Raw genomic sequence first — 17,501 nt, forward strand, 5'->3', positions numbered from 1 at the left:
CTCCAGCCTCAAACAACCATAATAGGACAATAGGAAAAAGCTCACCAGATGCACATCTTCAAATCCCAGAAAATCATTTTTTTTTAAGTTTAATTTTCCAAACACATGGACCATAAGGAAGAGAAAGCCTCCAGTCTCAGGCTTTCAATTTAAAGACCATTTGGTAAATGTTTCTCTTTGCACCTGCACTGAGGGCCTTTATGGAATAGCTAGCATTGCATCTTCCCTAGCTTCTAAATCTGGAGAAACTGCAGTCTGTCAGGAGGTGAATAAATCATACCAGTAAGTAAGTAAATTAAGAAATGGATTGTGTTTAGGTGCATGTAGCAAAGAGAGCAACCAGGGAAACTCCGGTGAACCAGCATTATGACATCAGACTACTGACTCGAACACTGCATTGGGGCAATTCTTGTTACCCTCTCCTCTATGTGTGTTGTGCCCTTTGCCCTATGGTGTTAGTTCCACCCTTGGACCAACGACGCATAAGGCATGAGGGGAAGCTGGGAGGAGGGCAGAGGTTACTGTCTGGCAGTATCTGGGTGAGGTCATGCTAAGCCTAGTTCCAGGTCTTTCTGTCAAATACCCTATGAAGTATCAACTGAAGGATAGACTTGTCATCTCTGGCCTCTTAGCCCAAGCAAACTAGCCTACTCAGTGAGTCCCCTCAGCCAGAATGGGTGGAGGTGTGAAAGAGTCCAGTATTGCATTAAATATTGAAAATAGGGCCTAAAGTAGAAGCGCTCTTCAGAGAGGTGCATTAGGCTCTGATGCTGCCCCTGAGGTGAGTTCTCTGTTGCATAGAGAAGACAGAATGACAGAAAATTCTGGTGAATTATTTTGATGAGCTTCAAGAGTTTAAAACCAGTCTCCTTGACATTTTGACATCCTGGTGTATTTTTCTTTGGTTTTCCTGACAGAAAGGAAAGTTGAGGAAGAACTGGGATTCTCTGCTTGCTCTTCAACTGCTAAAAAACTCACTAGATTTTTTTCTTGCAAGACTTACCGATTTAAAAACTAACTTTAAATTTCTGTCAGTTTCTTGTTCTAAAAACGTTTAGTGTCTTAGATCAAATTTATCTCTTGTTAGTTCAAACTAATAAGTAAATCTCTGTAGCAAACATCTTTTATGCCATTTACTCAAGCAGAAAATGCAGGTACTTGGTTGGTTTTTTAATTTTCTTGTTAAGGTGGCATTTCCTTTTTTTGCCCAATAGTTAGCAGTAACATCCTAAGGCCTGTTTTCCTCCTTGATAACTTTGACAAGTTACCTCAGATTGGTCAAATCTTCTATTTTGGCTTATATGGGTATTACTACTGATACTGTCTAGGTTTGTCCTACAAAAATACTAGGGTCAATGTATTTATTACCCTAGTGTATCTTTTAAAAGAGAATTGCATTGTTTTAGGATCCCTTATTTGTATTTTTTAAAAATGTATTTTCAAAATTCAGATGTTTCTTTTCTAAATAACTTTCATAAAAAAATTTCTAACAGTTCATAAAAACACTTTTCCTTCTAAATGGACAGTCATACCTGTAGTCAATCTTTACTCGCTTGTTTTATAAACAGAAAGGGGTCGAAAACAGGTGAAAAGTGTGTCAGGTCCCTACTCTATGCCATGCACCAGGCTAAACATTACCTACACTACCTGGGCAATTCTCACAAGAGTCGATAAGCAATGATAGGTGCTATTATTATCTTAATTTATATAGAAGAAAATTAAACCTTAGAGAACACCAACTTGCCCATAGTCACATGGACAGAAAGGAAATCTTTGTTATTAAAAAATAACAACAAAATGGGGCGCCTGGGTGGCTCGGTCAGTTAAGCAGCTGCCGTCAGCTCTGGTCACGATCCTGGGGTCCTGGGATCGAGCCCCACGTCAGGCTCCCTGCTCAGCAGGGAGTCTGCTTCTCCCTCTGCCTCTGCCTGCTTCTCCCTCTGCCACTCCCCCTGCTCATGTTCTCTTTCTCTCTCTCTCTAATAAATACATAAAATCTTTAAAAAAAAACCAGTAAAATAACAAAATGGATTTGGTAATAAATGATAGAATCACAAGTTCATATTCAGTTCTATTATTGTTGCTATTACTGAAAGCATGTAGTTATCCACATGCATAAACACGCATACATTTGTAGGATCATTGTTACATGACCTTGACGCTCTCATTTTCCACATGAAGAAGGTCCATGGAAGTGAAATGACTAAGCCACGGGGACAGTTAATTGAATTTCAGAACCCACCAGCAAATGCACACTCTGTGCCTCCTGGGAACACGAGTTCTTAAGATGTTGGTAGTTTATCCAGAACTTTGTTCCCTGAGTTCTTACACATGTAGCAAAACTGCCGTGCTCATGGCACAGACCCGTCCTGGTTTCTACAAGTGAGGCTGCCCGCCCCCCACTCCATAGGACAAAGAACTAGAGGGGGTATGCATGTTAAGTGTTCAGATGCTTGTTTGTTTACCTCGTGGAAGAGTAACCATGGTAGCTTCATGCTGTCACTATTGGGCCTGTCAATATAATTGTGTACTGATATCACTGGAGTTGTGAAACAATCATTCACATCCGTCCTTGTGTTTATATTTAGCTGTGACTGCTAATGGTGTGATTATAGGATATAAACGAGCTCCACCCAGAGTGAGCCTGAATGATGAGATGATTGCCTGGGGACCTCGGGTTACCCAATGCATATTACACTATGAAATGAAAATATCCAGCATAGACAACTTTATTGTGACTCTAAATTTGGTTTCCCACAATACCACTTCAAGCCAAATTATGTATGTTTAATGAGGCATAATTTCTTATTAGATTCACAGAATACCAGAGCAGATTACATCATGATGGGATCATAATCTGAATTTTAGTCAGGTTTTTGGTTCATTCCCCAATACTAGCTAATGAAATTAATCTGATAACATAGTTATTCAAATGAATAGAGGACAACATAGGACAAAAAGGGAATAAACTGTATTGCTCACCGCAAAAAGTAATGTACTCTTTTATAGTAGTAATTGTTGGCATTTTTTTCCCTGACCTTTCCATGAACCGTCTCTCATCGGCCTTGTGGTCACTTGTCCAAGACAGATGTCTGACTCTTGGTTTTGGCATCTCTGATTAGGGATTTAACATATTGAATTCAGCCTTTTAATGATTCTCTAAAATGTTATTTTGATAACTTGCATGCCAAGCCTGCATGTAGATCAATGTTCTTCATTTCTGACCAAGAGAACGTGTTGAAAGCTTTCCAACGAAATATTACTGAAGTTGAGAGGGAACTGAGTGTAACAGACTTTGGTTTGCTCCCTTGTACCCATTGTATCTCTCTCTTTTCTTCATCTAACACAGCCCAGATTCAGACATTTGGAATAAATGTTTATAACCAGAGATGCCATTAAATGCATGAAGTCATAGCTGGAAAAGCCTCTAACACGTGATCTTATTGTCTGTGCTAACCATACCATCAGCTACCTGGGAATAATATAGGTAATAGGAAATTGAGTTACTTAAATAATGAGGCATTTTTCCTTAAAATTAGCCACTCTTAATTCATTCTGGGGAGTACTTAGCTTCTAACCAGAGTATTTAATATCTGGTTTTGTTTTCCAAATCACAATCACGTGTTTAAGTATATGAACAATTAGAGTTTCATAAAGGTTAAAGAGTCAGCTGGAATAAGCCAGTGGAAACAAGGTGATATAATTTTGAATATTAAAACCATGGTATCTGCCACACTACCAGACAGTTCTTTCTTTTTTTTTAATGCGTGAAAAATGGCAAAATATCATTACCGTAAGTGGCTTGGGGGCCTGGTAATATATTGTTTTTCTAAAGTATTTAAGTCATCAAAGCAGTAGCAAGAGGTCAGAGTCTCGTGTTGCTTAACAGCTGGAGGCCGATCAGGATGATCTTAGACTTGTTTTTCAAAACATTTTCACAAGGGAAAAATATTAATAAAAAATTAAAAAGGAAAGTTTTAGAGTTTGCATAAAATGAGCAGAAATAAGATTTATACTCTTCCTCTGAAAGGGTATTGAATATCACTTCAATTTGCAAATATTGATACAACTGTCATATTATTTTCACATTGCGACAATTTTGAGTTTTCTTCACTTGAAACATTGTCCCAGGGGGCACTGTGACTGTTAAACTAATCTTTATTCATGATTTATGCAGCCTGAACTCAAATCTCTGAAACAAAATTAATAAATCATGTGCCGATGGAGAGAATGGCAGAGACCGTAGACAATTTGAAGAACAATTTCTAAGTGATTGGTACCACTTAGGCCAACTTTGAGTTTATGGAAATGTTCTACTTAAGTTGTGAAAACTCTTAGGACCTCCTGGAAACTGTAGCAATTCATTTTCTCGGCTGATTTGCTCCGAGATGGGCTAAAACCAGGCTACGCCAAACTGATCTCTGGTCAACTCACCCTTTAAAAGATAACTATCAAGGAATATCACGTAGCTAGACTTCAGAGCACACCAAAACTCCAACTCAGGCCCTTCCTGCTGCAATTTATGTCCATTTGTTCTTGCTGTTTTCTCAGAGGAGCTTTTAGAGTATAACTGAGTACCCTCTGTGGAAATATAACCAAGCAATCACCTTGGAGACAAAGGTACGTTGGTAATCAGTCCTGGAAGTGATGCTGGTTGGAATACCAAGTAGGGCTAGCCGTCTGTTAGTTACTGAGCTGTTTTCCAGCACGGCATACAGTCATCACAGCTTTAAGACCACCCAGGAATTGTTAGCTATGACTACTTCCCATGTGATTATTTTTTAAATAAAGTTTATTTTTTAGAAGAGTTTTATATTTACAGAGAAATGGCAAAGATAGTTTAAAAAATAAAGTTCTCGTATACCTCACACCCAGTTTCCCCTATTATTTTTTTTTTATTTTAAGATTTTTTATTATATTATGTTAGTCACCATACAGTACATCCCTGGTTTCTGATGTAAAGTTCGATGATTCATTTGTTGCGTATAACACCCAGTGCACCATGCAATACGTGCCCTCGTTACTACCCATCACCGGCCTATCCCATTCCCCCACCCCCTCCCCTCTGAAGCCCTCAGTTTGTTTCTCAGAGTCTCTCATAGTCTCTGGGTGGGCTGTCTCTCATGCTTCACTCCCCCTTCTGATTACCCCCCTTTCTTTATCTCTTTCTTCCCATACCGATCTTCCTAGTTCTTATGTTCCATAGATGAGAGAAATCATATAATTGTCTTTCTCTGCTTGACTTATTTCACTTAGCATTATCTCCTCCAGTGCCGTCCATGTTGCAGCAAATGTTGAGAACTCGTTCTTTCTGATAGCTGAGTAATATTCCATTGTATATATGGACATCTTAAGTTAGTATGTATATTTGTTACAACTAATGAACCAATACTGATGAATTCTTACTAACTGAAGTTTATACTTCATTCACATTTCCTTGGTTTTTACCTAATATTATTCTTGTGTTCCAGGATCCCACCCCAGATTCCACCTAATATTCAGGTGTCTTGCCTCCTTAGGCCCCTCTCGGTTGTTTTGACAGTTTCTCAGACGATTCCTTGTTTTTGACAACCACTGGTCAGCGGTCTTGTAGAATGTCCTTCAGTAAGGATGTATCTGAGCTTATGAGTTTGCAAGAGGAAGGCCACAGAAGTCAAGCACCAGTGTCCGTACACATGAAGGGCACATGGACTTATCATGGTTGATGCTGAGCCTGATCACCTGGATGATGTGATGTCCCCCAGGTTTCTCCACTGTAGAGTTATTCTTCTTCCCTCTGTCCATACAGCAGCTCTCTGGAAGGAGTTCACCATGCACAGCCAACACTTAAGGAATGGGGAGTTATGCTCTGCCTCCTTGCTGTATGAGTGTGGACATAACTTATTTGGATTTCTTCTGCATAGGAGATTTGTCTCTTCTCCCCATCCCCTTTGATTTATTGATTCAGTCACTTATTTGTCTAAGTATGGACTCAGATTTTATACTTTGGCTTACAGCATAATACTACTTTATTTATTTTGTTGCTCAGATTGTCCCACATTTAGTCACTGGAGCTCTTAGAATTGGAACCTCTCTCTGTCTCTTTGAAATAACCTTACCGTTGTGGGGTTTTGTTTTTTTGAGGTGGTTTTGTGTGTGTGTGTGATTGTCTTTAAGTTTAATTGTATCTTGCACATAAAAGTCAGCCAAACTGGTAGTTATCAACTTTTCTCCTCTATGTGCCAGTCATCAATCAACTTCTATTCAAGGGAACAAGTGGTATTTTTAAAAAATCTATCACATTTGATTATTAACCAGAAGATTATTCAGTACCCTTGATCTTTCCTCCACCACCCGGTCATGAGACCCTTTTTGGATTCAAAGATAAATCGTTTTAAAAATAGTGATAAACAGAGTAGATCAGAAGTAACTATAGACACAGAATAAATCAAATTCGAAGAATTCATTCACAAAAAAAAAAATACAGAATACAAAAGCAGTGGGCTTTTAGAAATTAAAAAAAATTGAACTCTTAAAAATAAAAAGCTGAAAATTCAAGATAAGTAAGTATACTAGACATTTCTTAAACTAACATACGTCTTAACATAATCAAGAGCATCTAGGCCAGAGAAACAACTTAGAGCATACGAAATAGGAAACTGAAAGGATAATAAACTAATGGCAAACTAATACCTCATTAAAATCAGGAACGAGACTTCCTTTTCACCATGATCATTCAGTATTCTGCTGGAAGCCACAGCCCACCCAAGAAACCGAAATCTGTGGAAAGGAGGAAAAAGATAATCATTATTTATATGTGGTATTTCTGTTTACCTAAAAACAACAGAATCAACAAAAATATAATAAAAATTTAATTAAAAATAAAAGCCTATATACAAAACAAACCAAAATCAGCAGCTTTTCTGTAAATGAGCAGTAAGTGTTTGTAGAATATAATGGGAAAGTTCCCATTTACTAAAGTATAAAATATTCAGTAATAATAAATCAGTAGTTAGAAAACTGAACTACTGTGCTAAGGGAAATAAAACTCAAATAAATGCTATGTACCTAGATAGGAAGACAAAGTATTTTCGAAATGTAACTCTTTTCTATATTATTCTCCAGATTAAATACATTTTTAACAAAATCTCAACTTTAAAATATTATTCTCCAGATTAAATACATTTTTAACAAAATCTCAACTTTAAAATCAGATTTAAAAAAACAGCAAACCCAGGAAGAGCAAACAGAAATGATCAGTAAAATGTGGGAGACAAGAGATGTCTACCAGTTACTAAAATGAATTATAAAGCTTTAATAACTTTGAAATGCGATGCTTTTCAAATATAGATTAATGAAGTAGAACCTATGGAGAGATTCTAGTATGTATAAGGATTTACTGGAGAAAAAGGTGTCATATAAATGAAGACGTTATCAATAAATTAGACTGAACCAGTTGATAAACCATTTGAAGAAAATGAAAGTTGGCTTTTGACATCACACCATACACCAAAATAAGTTATAAATGTATTGAAGAATTTATGAAACCATGAAAGTCATAGAAAATCTGGGATGAATATTTATCTGCTCTTGGAATAAAGATTTTTCTAAGTAGAAGAAGAATAGAAGATACACAGAGAAGAATTTCTAGTTCTAGTTTTAACTTTAAAAAAAAAGATTTTATTTATTTCAGAGACTGAGAGAGAGAGCACAAGTGGGGTGGGGGGGCAGAGGGGGAGGGAGAAGAAGACTCCCTGCTGAGCAAGGAGCCCAGCTGGGGCTCGATTCTAGGACCTGGAAATCATGACCTGAGCCCAAGGCAGATGCTTAACCGACTGAGCCACCCAGGTACCCCTCTAGTTTTAATTCTAAAACTTTTGTGTCAAACAGACTATAAACAAAACTAGAAGACAATTGACACAATTTTTTGAAAGACATATAACAAAGGTTAATATCTTCACTATATACCCAGAACTCACTAGGAAAAAAGCAACAGTGAAATTGAAGATTGGGGAAATGATGTTAGTAGACAAATCAAAAAGACAAAACACTATGACAAGGAAACACATGATCAAATTTTAAAGGAGTATTTATTTGCTTCATACATATTTACTTAAATACTTATTTATGCCAAGAAACTCTAATAATGAACCACCATCCTGAAGCTGTGAATAGGAAAAGACAGTTTAAATGAAACCCAGTCTTGCAAAGATTCAGTGAAATGGGCGGTTTCATCAGCTACTGGTGGAAGTAAAAATTTGACTGAAAATACAAACTTTTAGGGGACTGAGCATTAATGGGGACAGGACCGGAAAATAGGCTATGATCCTAGCCCAAAAGCTTGGTAGTTTCTAATTACCTTGTGTGTGAACCTGAACAGGAAGTCTAAGATCTCTGCATCTTTATTTCCTCATCTTGAAACAAAGAGGTCGATTTAAAAAGATGGTCAGTGTGAGGACAAAGAAGTCCTGAGACTGGGGAAAAGATGGGAAGTTTAGGGAGCAGAAGGGAATTGTTTTTAAAAAGAATCTAAGGGACACTTGCATGGCTTGGGTGGTTGAGTGTCTGCCTTCAGCTGGGGTCATGGTCCTGGGGCCCTGGGATCAAGCCCTGTATCTGGGGAGTCTGCTTCTCTCACCCTCTGCCTCTCCTTCCCACTTGGGCACTCTCTCTCTCTCAAATAAATAAAAAAAACTCTTAAAAAAAAATCTGACTGAAATCTCAGGTCCATTCATTGTAACATCATAGAAACCACAGAAATAATCATCAAAATATATGTAGGAACTTGGCAGAGGGTAGACAAGGCATTAAAAATAAGGGAGAAAAGGAAGGATTATTTAATAAATGATTTAGCTCTCGTTATGAAAAAAGAAAGGTAGATTAATGCCTCATCTTGTACAAATGGGTCATTTTGTTTGAATTAGGGGCCTGCGTGTGTAAAGCAAACCTTTAAAATTATTAAGAGGAAATACAGGGGAGAGTATCTTTATGACTGTGGAGGGGAGATTATTTTTCAGTCAGTACACAGAAAGGACAGTTCATAAAGGAAAAGATTACATTAAGAAGTAAAACTCTTTTATGCAAAAGCCACTATAAATAAAGTGAAGACACAAACCCTGGACTGCAAAACTATATTTACAACACATTAAACAGAAAATATTTTTGTTTCCAGACTATATAGATGGAGAACCTTACAAATCAGTATGAAAAAGAGAAACAACTGACTACAAAAATGAGGAGCAAAAGATACCTTCAGGCAGTACACAAAGGAGATTTAAAGGACCAGTAAATATAAAAGATGCAAAGCCTTACTAACAAATAGAAGAAATGCTTACTCAAACACGGAAGTACCATTCCTCAGCCATCAGAAAAGCAAAAATAAAGAAGTATGACTGTCCAGATGCTCGGCAAGATGAATGGAACAGACAGTTTGCTCAGCTTGCTGGGCATGTGATCTAATACAGCACTTTGGAAAGCAAGTTGGCAATGCGTGGTAGAGTTGAAAATGTGATCTATGAACATACACTTCCACCCCTAGAAATATTTGTTAGAGAAACACTTGCAAAGAAGCCCAGTACAGGGGCGCCTGGGTGGCACAGCGGTTAAGCGTCTGCCTTTGGCTCAGGGCGTGATCCCGGCGTTATGGGATCGAGCCCCACATCAGGCTCCTCCGCTATGAGCCTGCTTCTTCCTCTCCCACTCCCCCTGCTTGTGTTCCCTCTCTCGCTGGCTGTCTCTATCTCTGTTGAATAAATAAATAAAATCTTTAAAAAAAAAAAAAAGAAGCCCAATACAAGGGTATTCACCAAAACACTGTCATGGCAAAACCTAACATCTGGTAATGGAAGAAAGATAAAATATATTGTGTTCATAATTTGTTTCCTTCATTGCTGTGTACCCAGCCACAAGAACAGTTGCAGGAACATTTTTGGTGCATTTGTTAAATGAATGATCACAGGGATGCTCACAGCAGTTAAAAATATAAACGGGATCCGTATGTATCAACATGGATGGATTTTAAACAAAGCATCGAGTGAACAAAATGCTTTTGGACTATGTATACTATGGTACAAATTTAACACACATGAAACAATATTGGGTACTGTTCATAGATACTGAAATATGCAGTAAAAATATTAAAACATGGACTAAAAGGAAACACACAAAATTTATAATGGTGGTTGCCTCTGGCAAGGAAGTGAAGGATGGTAGGAAAGAGAAAAAGGGACAGAGAATGGGGGTAGGGATTGGGAAACAAAAGGCCACTTCAGTTGACCTCTATAGTCCCATTTCTTTTAATAAGAAAATAATTATCTGAACCACAAATGACAAAATGGAAACCTTAAAAAAAAAATTCTGGGGGCACCGGGGTGGCTCAGTCAGTTGAGTGTCTGCCCTGGGCTCAGGTCATGATCCTGGGATTGAGCCCCACATTGAGCTGTCAGTGGGGAGTCTGCTTCTCCCTCTGTGATCTCTCTCATGCTGTTTCTCTCAAGTAAATAAAATCTTTAAAATGAAATAAAATTCTGAGTTCTAAATACATAGGTGTTTATTTATTAAACTTTTTAAATAAAAAGAATATTTTGTATCCATAAAGTTGTAAAAGGTAACTATATAAATGGAAATAAGGAATGAAAAAAAACATGGAAATTAAAAATATGGCAGATGAAATTTTCAAAATACATTTACTGAGTTTAAAATCAAGTCAAGTAAACCTCCTAGATCTTAAAACAAAAAGAGAAGAAGATATAAAAGAAAATTTAATGGGCATGGACAACCAGTTCCAGAAGTCCAACATGTGATTACTTAAGAGCTCCAAAAAGAGAACAAAAACAAAGGGGAAATACAAGTATTTAAAGAAATAACACATTTCCCAGAGCTTCAGATTAAATGGGCAAAACTCTATGAAATTCTGAATATAAATGAGAAAAAGAAGATGCTAATAGTATTCAGAGCAGGGTGGGAAGGGTTTACTTACAAAAAAACTAAGAATTGGACTGGCATTTTTATTTCATTTTATTTCCAGTCAGCAACTCATAAGAAAAATGAATTCACAGTTCAGAGGAAACAAGGTTTGAAAACTAGAATTTAATATCATTAAGTTATTAATCAATATAAAGGCAAAATAAAAATTTTAGAAATCTCTGGAATAAAGATCTCTGGGGGGAAAGATTGTTTGAGAATATTCTCCTGCAAAGGAAGGACAGAACCCAAAAGAGAGAAAGAAGAACATTCAAGAAAATATTGACCCTAATCTCAAAGAGTACAATGAAAAGAAATCCTAGGGTTGTGGCATGTTTGGAAAACAGTATGTCTGAGTTATAACATGAGTCAGAAAGCAACAGGAAGCATGACTTCAAGAAGAATGTGGATTTTCTGTAATGATTTGATTAACCAGCTGTATGATCTGAGCATTAAGGTGAAAAATATGCTACTATTGTCAACAAGAAAAAAAAATAAAGGCAATTCAAACTGTCAGGAAAAACAAAAGCCTCCATAAGAAATACATAGTCTAACTACGGAGCAAATGAAAATGTGGTTTGATTTAGAGCTTTTGGTAAAAAACAAAATTCTTAAAACACACCTTGAGGCCTGGTGCATTTTCTTTCAAGCAATGTGGATTAAGGAACCCCACATCTCCTTCTGTCAGTGTCCAGTCACACTACTTAGTTCTAAAGTCAGTTCTTTCTCTAGAGATTCATTATATTAAAATGCCCTTTCATTTTCTGGAATTTATTTCTAAACAATCTGTGGAAGATAAGTGATTACAGACAATTAAGTCATAAACCCTAAGAATGCAAAACTAATAATGTGACTGAGACAATCTGAGTGACTGATGGAAGAGAAGAGCAACAGAGGGAGGTAAAATGGTGCCAGTTTCCTCAACTTAAACACAATGGGGGGAGCGTAAGAAATTCTGGTTTAAATTGAAAAAAAAGAAAAGAAAAGAAACATTTAGGACATTATTTCAAGTTATAAAGTTAGCAAAGAACATAAAAGTAAAAAATATAACAAAATTTAGGGAAAGAAAAAAAAGGTAGTGGGCTAGATTCCTAATTTTTTAAAAACAGAGTTAATTGATAGTGCTTGAATTTGTTAGACCAAGAATTGTTACAAGTGCTTAGCAGGACTAGGAGTAGTTTATGAACTAGAGGTGTTATGATTCCATTTATACCCTCATTAATGAGTCAATCTATATTACCATGAGAATACATCACTTTTATAATAAATTTGAAAAGGGAGATAAAATTTTAAGGTTCTCTCAGCCTTGCTAATTCCCTTCCCCACTCATAAAAAGAGTGTGTAGCTGGAGAATATGTAAGAGCTTGCTTTTGAATTTGTTTATGTTGTAACTTCTGTATCCTTCTTAGATAGTAGAGACCCTAGATTATGGTTGTGCCAAAACTTAAAAACCTATAGTGCAATCACTGAACAATGGACAAAAATGTCCAAACAATTCAAATTGAAGCATTAAAGGTCAATGCCTTGCACACAATGCTGTTGGTATACATGTAACCTACTCTTGCCGGATGAGTCAAACATCACCCAAAGTCAACAGGGAACAGATGAGTCCAGGGGACCCAGTCAGCAGAGAAATGGAAGGGCTTAAATTGATTCAAGAGAGTGTTCACTGTTCACTCACGGGAATTTACAAAAAGTATAACTCAAAATATTTCATGAAAAAAAATTCAGCAAGTAGTACATTTTGAATTCCATAGTTATTAGAAAGATATTGATAGTAATTAATAATAGCAAACATTTTATCGAGTGCCTTTTATATGCCAAGCATGTGCTGAGTGCTTTATATGTATTATTTAATCTTCAGAAAAGTCCACCAAGGTTAATACTGTTATTATCCCCATTTATAGATGAGGAAACGGAGTCACCAAGGGTTAAATAACTTGCTCAGATTTACACAGCCAGTAAGAAATGGAGCACAGGTTATATCCCAAATCTCCCTGATTCCAAAACCAGTGAGCTTAGAAAATATGAACACATTTTTTAGGAAATAAATTAATAACTAACTACAATCATAATACCCAGGGATTGTGATGTATTTTAATGTATCTCATCCCCTCCAATGTGTTCTCTATGCATAATACATTTTCTATTTCTTAATGATTCAGGGATCTTACTGTATGTACTATATATTGTTTGGTAATCCACTTTTGTCATTTAAGAATAAATGACTTATTTCATATGAGTCAGTATTCTCCTGTATATCAATCTTAATGTCTTCTTGGTATTAATTTATTCATTCAGTCGGTCAATATTTATTGAGCACAAGGCACTATTCGAGATTCTGCTTGTCCACTTACGTGGACAAAAATTTCTGAATTCAGGAAGCTTCCATTTCAGTAGGGGGATATAAGAATTAACGCAGTAAGTAAAGTATAGATCATGTTGGAAGCTGACACATACTACAGGGATTAAAAGATAAAGCAGAATAAAAGGGATCAGAAGAGCTAGGAGGGTGGTAGGGTGTTTGAAATTTTCACTGAGAAGATATTTGAGCAAAGCCTTGATGGAGGAAAAAGAGTAATCCAGAAAGACATCTGGGAAGAAAGCACTTGTAGAACTGAGATATTGTTCACGTTCCATAAAATTCATTCTCTTAAATGTACAGTTCAGTGGCGTTAGTATATTTATAAAGTTGTACAACATCACTGCTATCTAATTCCATAACATTATCATCAACCCAACAACTCCATCAACACCCTGTACCCATTAGCAGTAACTTGCCGTTACCCCCCACAAAGCCCCTGGAAGCTATTAATCAACTTTCTGTCCCTATGGCTTTGCCCATTCTAGACATTTCATGTAAATGGAATCATATAATATGTGGCCTCTTGTGGCTGGCTTCTTTTTCTTAGTATAATGTCTACAACTTTTATCAGTACTTCTTTCTTTAATGGCTGAATAATATTTTCTCGTGTGGATATATCACATTTGTTCATCCATTCATGAATTGATGGACACTGAGTATTTCACTTCGGGGCTTCTAGGAACAATGCTGCTTTGAACATTCATGTACAAGTTTTGGTGGGAACCTATGTTTTTGATTCTACTAGGTATATATCTAGGAGTGGAATTGCTGGGTCAGATGGTAACTCTATATCTAACTTTTTGAGGAATTACCATACTGTTTTCCAAAGTGGCTGTGCCAGGAAGCAAGCATTTAAAGCCAGAATGAACAGTTAGTGCAAGACATGTGTACAGCACTGCAGTGAGGTCACTATGGCTGCAGTGGTGTAAGCTCAAGATGGAACAGAGAGATAATCGGGGGGAAGGACTAGGATGTCTAGGGCCCTTTAGGCCGTTGTAAGGAACCTGGCTGTTATTGAGAGAAATGGGGAGCCATTGGAGGGTTGTGACCAAGGGATGATGTCACCTAGCTTCATTTTTAAAAGAATCAATATGGCTGCCTTGTGGAAAACAGACTATGGGGGAAAGATTAGGAGACCACTGTATGAAACCAAGCAAAAAATGACAGTGGCCCAGACCAAGTGGGAAGCAGTGGAGGTAGCAAAGTGGTAACATTCTGCATATGTCTTGAAAGTAAAATTAAGTAGATTTTCTGATGGATCTGGTGGTGGTGGTAACAAAAAGAAAAAAGTCAAGACTAATTCGTTATTTATTGGCTGCCAGAGCATCTGGAAGGATGGAGTTGACTGAGATGAAGTTGACTACAAGTGGAGAAATTTTTGTTAGAGGTGGTAGATTCAGGAGTTCAGCTTTTGACGTGTTAAATTGGCAAAGCAGAGATGTTAAACAGGCAGTGGGATATACAAGTAAGGTGTAGAAGAGAGAGGTCTGGGATGGAGGTAGAAATTTGGGATTAACCCTGTCACTGGTTGAGGATTATGAAAGAAGTGAGAGAAGACAGAGAGGAAAGGAGGACCACAAAGTGCACCCTAGGGTTCTCTAGGGTAATACCAAAGTGAGAAGGGGAGGAATAAAGAGCATCAAGGAGACAGGAGGAAAACCAATCAAGTGTGATATCCTGAAAGCCAAGTGAAGAAATCATGTCAAGGTAGGAGAAAATATTAAGTCAAAATGCTGCAGAGGTCAAGTACAAAGAGGACTGAGGATTGATTATTAGATTTAGCAACATGGAGACAATTGGTGACCTTGACCAGCAGTTTCTTTGGAGTGGTGCTGGCAGAAGGCTCATTGGAACGGGTATAGGATAGAAGGAAAGGTGCAGAAGGAAACTCTTGAGGGTTATGGATAGTTTCATTATCTTGATTGTGGTAGTGGTCTCCAGTATATACATATATCAAACAAATCAAACAGTACACTTTAAATGAGTGCACATTAGGATACTTTAATTATACCTTAATAAAGCTGAAAAAGGGAGATAATGAGAGGACAGAAAGAAACCACTTTTGATGAGATTTGCTGCAGCGGTAGCAGAGAAATGAGGTGTTAGCTTTTGAACTGGGAGAAAGGAGGATTTTTTTGAGGTGGGAGAAATAACCACATACGTGTATGCTGTTGGGAAAGGTCCAGAAAGAGAGAAACTGATGATGTTCAAGAGGGGAGAGTTGCTACAGGGAATCGTGTAGAGTAGATGGGCTGCTAGGGGTGGGGATCTAGTGCACAAATGGCGAAGGAGGCACACAGCTGGTACATTTATGGAGACAGGTGGAGAGGCTGTGTCTACGAGTACAGATATCAGTAGGGGAGGAGATGGGGCAGTGGGAGTCCATGGAAGTGCTCTTTGTATTGCTTCACTTTTCTCTGTGAAATGAGAAGCAAGGTCATCAGCTGAGGATAGGGAAGAAAGTGAAGATTTGAAGGATAAAAGGTCGATGTGAAGTAATTATCAAGAAGAATGAGACTGTGAAAGGAATGGAATGAAGAACAATTGCTGGGCAGCATTTGGGGCTCAATGAGTCTTGTGGTCATGAATTTCCATCCAGTGCATTTGTGTGGTTTTCCCCAGTCATACTCAGCAGCAACACTATAGGTAGAGAGTTGGGAAAGAACTAGATCATGCTTTTGTCAAGAGAACAGACAGGCAAGAGAAGCAAGAGTTGTAGGTGAGTGTAAAGAGATGGATTATAATGGTGGACCTTTTGTTTAAACTGGCTCAGGAAGGAAGAAGGAACATCAAGAGGGTGAGGTACAGTGAAACGGTAGAAGATTAGCTGGGTTAGATGTCCTGAGGGAGTTGTGAAAGATTGTTGGAGTTGGGGTACTGGAGAGAGTGAGCTGGAATGGTGGGGCAGGGGTGGTCAGACTGGGACGCCTGGCATTGCATTCCATTATATGGATGTACAGAGTTCGTATCACCAGTTTGGACCCCTTTCTGAGATGCGCCTATAGGATCGTGGAATCGACCTCCTTTACTTCTGCCACCTGTTATTTCTTGGTTATTGCTGCATTGCTGATTCTCCCTGAGATGCCAGGAATTTCTACAAGGTTCTACCCCTTCCTTCTCAGATCACTTAACCTCAACCTATCTATCCTCTTTCAGTAAGCACATTTGTTCTCTGATCCCAAGTCTCTTATAACATCTGCCTTGTATGCTGAGAATTCTGTGATGGCCTTGAGAACCAGAAGAGAAGGGAGGGGAACAGGCCCTGTTGCCACATGTTGGTCCCTTTGGGGTCTCCTTGCGTCAATCTGTCTTATCAAGGGTTCAGTCTTGGATGAAGTGTTAGAATAGAGAGAGATGGGGTCTTTTCCTTTGATAGCTGGGGTTCTAGCTCCCTAGTCCAGAACTGCAAAAACAAGAGAGTTTAGGTCTTTCACAGGATAGCTCAACCTTTCTAGAACTCTTGTTGTATGGAATGTGATCTGCCACTTTGTCATAGACGACACCCTCTATTTCCTGTTCCATCAAAACCCCTATAAATGTTGTCTAGAGATACACTGACCATTGTGGTGTTGCCACTTTTTTTTTTTTTGGTTTAAATGATCTGTGTGTGTTTTGATCTTTAATGGGAAGTCAGTTTAACAGGATAATTAAATCCTTTAGGGAGGATTAATTTGAAATTTCTTATTTATGAGCTGTCTAGTGCCTTGTTTTCTTTAACAGATGTATGTGAAGGAGTTGGCATTTAGATTTGAATGCATTTATAACTGTTTGCCTCCTAAACATTGTCTTTTAAGGTTTTTCCTTCCCTGGGATTTCCTTTTAATAAAGCTTTATGGAAGGAAAATTCATCCCTCCACTCTATAGGCCCATCATGTTCGCCTTCCCTCCTCCATGGCTGCAAACCAACAAAGGCACATACTCAGAAAACACACATAACAAACGCCGCCTAGCCAAGAAATCTACTCCCATCACGACACCTTCCTCAGTCTGATCCTGCCAGACAGATACTTAGTGTCATGCCAGCACCAACATATGGAGGTCCATCCATGTTTGTGTGTTCCCTGTGGTCTCTGTGTCCTCTTTGCACACTAGAGTTTCTCCATACGTATCACCATGTTCCATGCTGGTGGCCCGTGTCACGGGTGACACAGACATAATGAAATCAATGGCCACAACTCAAGGCTGCTTTCAACTC

The 17,501-nt window shown here is 38.0% G+C and overlaps 1 protein-coding gene and 1 long non-coding RNA gene across 2 annotated transcripts in view; one reads left to right on the forward strand and one right to left on the reverse strand.

Moving 5' to 3' along the window:
• MARCHF3 (membrane associated ring-CH-type finger 3) overlaps nucleotides 1-17,501 on the forward strand; it is a 135,416-nt gene that overhangs the window by 54,283 nt on the left and 63,632 nt on the right. The window lies entirely within an intron of this gene.
• The window catches only part of LOC148110134 (uncharacterized), a 55,727-nt gene that overhangs the window by 36,530 nt on the left and 1,696 nt on the right, over nucleotides 1-17,501 (reverse strand). Inside the window, exon 3 of the long non-coding RNA XR_015724586.1 lies at nucleotides 6,673-6,759. This is a non-coding gene — a long non-coding RNA (uncharacterized LOC148110134). The remainder of the gene's footprint in view (nucleotides 1-6,672; nucleotides 6,760-17,501) is intronic.

Source organism: Ursus americanus, chromosome 5 (genome assembly GCF_024610735.1).
Source record: "Ursus americanus isolate L20-20 chromosome 5, mUrsAme1.1.p, whole genome shotgun sequence".
NCBI lineage: Eukaryota > Metazoa > Chordata > Mammalia > Carnivora > Ursidae > Ursus > Ursus americanus.